The sequence below is a fragment of the Cricetulus griseus genome, chromosome 2 (assembly GCF_003668045.3).
Source record: "Cricetulus griseus strain 17A/GY chromosome 2, alternate assembly CriGri-PICRH-1.0, whole genome shotgun sequence".
Taxonomy (NCBI): domain Eukaryota; kingdom Metazoa; phylum Chordata; class Mammalia; order Rodentia; family Cricetidae; genus Cricetulus; species Cricetulus griseus.
This window is the reverse complement of record NC_048595.1, coordinates 127,183,154-127,189,614: the sequence shown is the minus strand read 5'-3', so window position 1 is coordinate 127,189,614 and position 6,461 is coordinate 127,183,154.

Sequence of the window (6,461 nt, the reverse complement as noted above, 5' to 3'; positions counted from 1 at the left end):
AGTAGGAGGAAAAGGAACCCCAAAACAGCAAAGAATCAGAGACACCCTCTATCCCACTGTTAGGAGTCCAACAAAAGTCTGCAACCTAAACAACCACAACATATATACAGAGGACCTATCTCAGACCCATGTAGGATTCATGATTGCTGCTTCAGTCTCTGTGAGCACCTATTAGCACTGCTTAGTTGATTCTATGGGCTGTGATCTCCTGGTGTCCTTGATACCTCTGGCTCCTATGAGTCTTCCTCACTGTCTTCTGCTAGATTCCCTGATCTCAAACTAATTCTTGGCTCTGTGTCTCTGCATATGCGCCCATAAGATGCTGGATGAAACCACTCTGATAACAGTTGGGCTAGGCACTTGTCTATGAGTATAGCAGAATATTATTAGGAATCATTTCTCTGTTTTTTTTTTCTTTGTCAGTCATATTTGGTTCTATCCTGTCTCTGAGCCTTCTAGCACCCTCTACCTATGGGCCTCAGATTAGACCAGTCACTCATTAGTTAACCACTCACAAAAGTTCTGAGCCATCATTGCCCCAGCACATCTTGAAGACAGGATAGGTTTTAGATCAAAGGTTTTGTGGATGGGTTGGTGTCCCAGTTTCAACACTAGAAGCCTTGCCTGGTTACAGAAGATGGCTGGTTCAGGTTTGTATCCACCATTAATAGAAGTCCTTCCTAGGGTCACCCTCAGAGGTACCAGGAAGTGTCTACTGCACTACTTTTCTAAATCATACCCTAAGTGTTCCCTAAGCCATACTCTCTCTTTCTTGTTCCTTCCCTCCCTTACATGATCCCTCCTGTTGCCATCACCACAGCCCCCAGTCCACTTGCAAAATTTACTCTAGTTCCTCTTCCTATGGAGATCCAGCCATCCTCCCTAGATCCCTCTTTGTTACTTAGCATCTCTGGTTTTATGAACCATACCATGAATACCAGTTATGCAACAGCTAATATCCACATATTAGTGAGTGCAAACCAGGTTTGTCTTTCTGGGTCTAGGTTGCCTTGCTCAGGATGACTTTTTCAAGTTCCATCCATTTACCTGCAAATTTCATGATGTCATTTTTCAACAGCTTAATAATACTACATTTTTATCAATTGTCGGGAAGCAGGATGATGAAACACATTTGGATCGCCATTTCTAATTTATTACATAAAGAGAAGCAGAAATCTGTAGGTCTTCCTAATTTAAAGTTTTCTTTCTGACAGTGTACAGGGAGGGATTCTCAGTCAGATTCCTTGGTTTAAAGATCAGAACACAAAGCACCCCAAATCAGATCGTTGATCCCTTTTCTTCACGACTGTGCTGTTCTTGGTTCCCTCAACTTTCAATGTTTCTTCAGCCATGGGATAGCCCACCTGCAGCAGGACAGTAAAGGAAGTAGACTAGAGAGGACCCCTTGCATTCAAGGGCACCTAGAAGATGAGGTAGAGAATGTATATTCATCACCAGGGAGGGTAGTAGTGATGAAGGCTTTGTGTGGCAGGATTATAGAAAAAACAGGAGAGAAGGGAAGTAGGTCAAAAATGCATCAACTTTAAGAAAAGAGAATAGATTTTGTTTGATATTTAGTCACCTTTCCATACTATAATGAAATGCCTGAGGTAGTTAATTATAAAGGGCAAATATTTATTTTGCAAGGGCAACAGAGTCCCACATGCCACTTAAAAAATACACCTCTAATGACCAAAAAGCCTCCTAATAGGCCCCACCTCCTACAGAGTGCACTCTGTCTAAATAGAGCTTCCCTGTGACAAAAGCCATTACCATTAAAGTTTGGAGTCTATTTATTTATTTATTTATTTATTTATTTATTTATGCAAGGAGAATGCCATTTATTTTCAAAGGGGAGTAGACTTATATGCCATAGCAGCCACAGTGGAAAAGTACCAAGTCAAGGTTCATGCCCCCAAGCCTCCTGGCAATGGGCAGATAGTTTGCATTCTTGCATACAGGTCTAGGCGGAAGGACAGAAGAAGGAACTGAATGCCTAGTCAGGAAGCAGACAGCAAAGCCCAGGTCACCCAGAAGGGTCCCAACAGGTCACTCGTTTTATATATAAACGAAAAATGAGCATCTGGCTTAGGTTTCCCAAGTTGTCAACATTTAGTTATCAAAGGAGAACATACAAACACAAATCAGAGTGATAAGAATTGATAATGGTTTTCAAAGTTTATTATGACTTCTTGATGGAAGATAATCCAAAATTCACCCAAAGTAGAGACCAAAAGACTAGGTCAAAAGTAAAATAACAAATGATACCTCAATTATCAGAGAATTCTTTTTCTCTAATATGATGTCATGTGTTTTAGGAAACTACAAGTTTTGTCATAAGCAAGGGTGGAATAAGAATAACAGGTATTGCATGTAGAGTTTGTAGTGTGGTTGCAGGAGCAAGGATAATACTGACAAATCATGATTTTAAAATGAATAATGAGGCTGTGATTTGGTTGGCCAGACAGCTGTTTGAAAGGAATAGCCAATTGCAATCTTGGCTTTGACAATCCATTAGATAAATTATTATTTAATTTAGTGCATTTCTTGACTTTTGTTATTTCATAAGAAACTTTAAAGCTCAAACACTAATCATTTGTTTTTTCACTTGTCTATCTGAAACTTGCCTGGAACTGGACTGGACTGGCCTCAGCTATAATTAACTGTATGTTCCAGCTTGAAGCTTCCATGGTACCATGGAAAAACAGAGATACAGGTATCAACTTCATATAGCTGTGGCAGAAAAGAGAATCAAACAGAGGCACCTGATGCTTTGGGGGCTGGAGAGACCTGCAGAAACAGTGGACCTGACCTAGTGAGAGCAGGAGACCCTAGTCATAAAGCTGCAGAAACAGGATTGGAACAAACCAAGCCCTCTGAATGTGGCTGCCAGCTAGGAGGCCAGGGCAGTCTATGGGACCTCTAACAGTGGAACCAGTCTTCAACCCTAGAGCACAAATGGATTTTGGGAGCCCATTCCCTATGGAGGGATACTGTTGCAGCCCAGATACAGCAAGGAAGGCCTGGGCCCTCCACCAAATGATATGACAGACTTTGAAGGTCCCTGGTGGAGGGCCTCACTGTCCCTGGGGATGATTTGGGGGATGGGTTTGGGGGTTGGGGGAAACATGGGAGGATGGGAGGGTGAGGTGAAAGATCCCTGGAGGCTTAGGCCCCCAGGATCTCTACCCAGAACTGTGGAGACCCCAAACACCAGGCAGAGGTGAAAACTTGATGCAAACAGCCCGAGGCTTTATTGCTGTTGTTTAATGAGCTAACACCATGTTAGCTCGGGCCTTTCATCCACCCACCATGGCGGATGGCTGGGGAAAGACCCTGAGAAGCCACGGGACTGAGAACTTATAGGGCAGCATAAGGGGAGTGTCTAGGGCATATGCACAGGCCCAGGATTGGTTTGCCTCCAGGCTTGGAGGACTTGCCCTGTGTTGATTGGCCAACTGGTTGTTATGGCCCATAGGCCCTCTCAGGGTGGTTGCTATGCTCTGCACATCATTGTTGTGCACTTGTCCATAAAGTACACCCAGAGCCATAAAGCAGAACACTACCAGCTAACTTCTGATTGGTTCCTTGCCATGAGGCAGGCATCTGACCTCCTAGTGACCAAAGCAAGGTCAGGCAAGCATGTGTTTAGGCTGTTATGGCTGCCAAAATGGGGAGCTAGTCCCTTCAGAGAGAATGGGGGGGGAATACATATGTAAATATGAGTGGTAATTAAAGAATTAAAAAAAAAGAAATACCATGGAGATATTAAACGCTAAACAAACAAACAGACTGAAACAGAGATGCTATTTGCCAATTGCATATATAGTTTAGTGGCCAAAGTCAATGCCATGTTCAAACTCAGAAACAGTTGGGCAGGGATGTAAATTTCACATCCAGAGGATACTGTGAAATGACACAGTGAAGGCTAATACATGCCAACTCTTTTGGGACTTAATTATTTTACTTATTGCAGTTTTGAAATTTTTAATGTTTCTTAAATGAGTAACTCCACAGTTTCAGTTTATACTAGATTCAACAAGTAACATATCAAGTCCTGTGTGTAAAGGCAAAGAGGAATAAAGACTCAGGACAAACAATGAATCCACCTTTTGGCAGACATTTTATAGTATTGTCTTGCTCCTGACTGCAGCAAAAAGAAGCAAAACCAGACAATTAATGAACATAAATTGCTGAGGGATGGATAGTGAGACAGAGGATTAGAGGAAATTAGAATCTAGAGAGAAAAGGATGAAGAAACATAAGTAGAAGCATGTTGGAGGGTGGGTGTGTGCATACATACATGTATGTGCAGTTTCTATTGCTGCCTACCTTATTTTTTGAGACATACTCTGTCACAGAATTTGGAAGTTATTGCTACAGGTTAACCAATGAACCAGAAAGCACTCAGGCTCTACCTGTCTTTGTCTCTAAACATTAGAATTACAGGTGTGGGCTACTATGCCAAGCTTTCTTGGCCATTACTGGGCAATCTCAACCTAGGTCCTCATGCTGGGAGAGCAGGAAATTTACCCACATATCCATCTTCCCAGCTCCTGGAAAGTAAAAGGTTTCAAGCCACAGAGGACTAACAGAGACTAAAAATAATTCTATGCAAACTAAGTTTACTCAAAGTTTGTCAGGGCATTCAACCCTCTACTTGATGTGAGTTTTAATAGTTTGTGCTTGATAAATATAAGATAGTAAGGTCTTGAATTTTATTCACCTAAGAAATATAGGGTAATATTTTCAGATAAAGATTAAATCGGTTAACAACTCCATAAAAGCAATTAAGATAAGATGGTTATAAAGCAAACTTAGCTTTTAATTAGGATAAAAACCACTTCTTATTGATAATTTAGCTGGCCAGATTTCAAACACTATATTAGGTGATAGTCACAAGCTTCATGACAGGATTATATTCTTCCACATAAACCATTCTAGAATGCATTATAATCATAAGAATATTGCCTGTTAATCTCTTATATTCAAGTAACATTCAAATTATATACTTGTCTATAAACTAGCATGTCAAGTCTAAATTCTACTAAATAATATGCTAAATCTTCCTTTTATCACTTCCTCAATTGCTCATGTGTTCACTCAGTTAGTTGTGTGTCTACTAGGAGCCAGAAACTTTGCTACAATGAGTGAAGTCCTTCTTAAAAATGTTTTACTAATGCTGGGGAGGTAGTTCTGTAGGACATGGACATAAAGAACTGAGTCCTGGCCCCACAACCCCTCCCAGTCACAAAAATCCATACAGGATGCATGCTTGTGTAATCCCAGCACTAGGGTGATGGAGACAACTACTCTGGAACTCTGTAGGCAGACAACCTAGTCAACTTTGCAATTTCCAGGCTAGTGATACATCTTTATCAAAAACAAATGTTTTTAAAGTTTGCTGTCTCAGAAACAACATCTGGAGTCACTGTCTGGCTCCCACACATGCACAAATATCTGCAAACATACAAAAATGTACATAAACTCAATGCCTTAGGAAGTTGCACAGTCATGCAACTATGGCTTTTTTTTTATTACAGTGCATGATTTCCACTAGATTAAAAACAATTGACAGAAAACATTCTGTAAGTCTTAATTCAGAAGTCAGTTGTTACAAATTAAACCTTGAAGAATGTTTTACACTTCCCTCCAAAATATCTAGCCAGCCTGGTAACTGTGACAACGTGGGCCCTTTAACACAAGATTAGTTCTCCAAGACTCTGCCCTCTTGAATGAAATAATGTCATCATGGGACTGGTTAATTATTCTAAGAATAAACTCCTAATAATAAGAACAAGTTCTCCCCATTTCCCCTCTCTGTCTCCACTGTCCATTTGCCCTTCTGCCATATTATGAGGAAAAACTCATTACATGCTCTTGGATCCACAGCCTTTCAAAACATAAGACAGTCAAGCTTCTACTATCTGCTTTCAAAGCATAAGACAGTCAAGCTTCTACTATCTGCAAACTGTACTGTCTATAGCATTCCATTATAGCATCAGAAAGTAGACTAACACAGAGGAATGAAAAATTGGGATATTAGTAGTAATAAGTATTACTACTAAATATAATAATGTAGTAATATTATCATATAGCCTTTGCTCACAATATTCTGACAAGACTATCATTGCATATCACCTCTTGAGAAAATTGTTCCAACAATAAGGTGTTTAAAAAGAAATTTAGTTCTTGGGATGTATTTGGGTACATAAGTAAAGGACAAGATTGATGGACACCTAGAACAGGAAAACCTTTATAAAACATTTGTCAGTAGCCAATGAAGAGCACAACATAGGAGCTCATTCACTCAATAGAAGAGGTGATGTATAGTGAAGACCCACTTTGAACCCATTTTATGGAGCTTTCTTGGTAGCAAAAACATAAACCATGCAGATCTTTATCCCCTTGCCAAACTCATAAAATATTGTTCACTGTTCTAACATACCCCAATGAATATT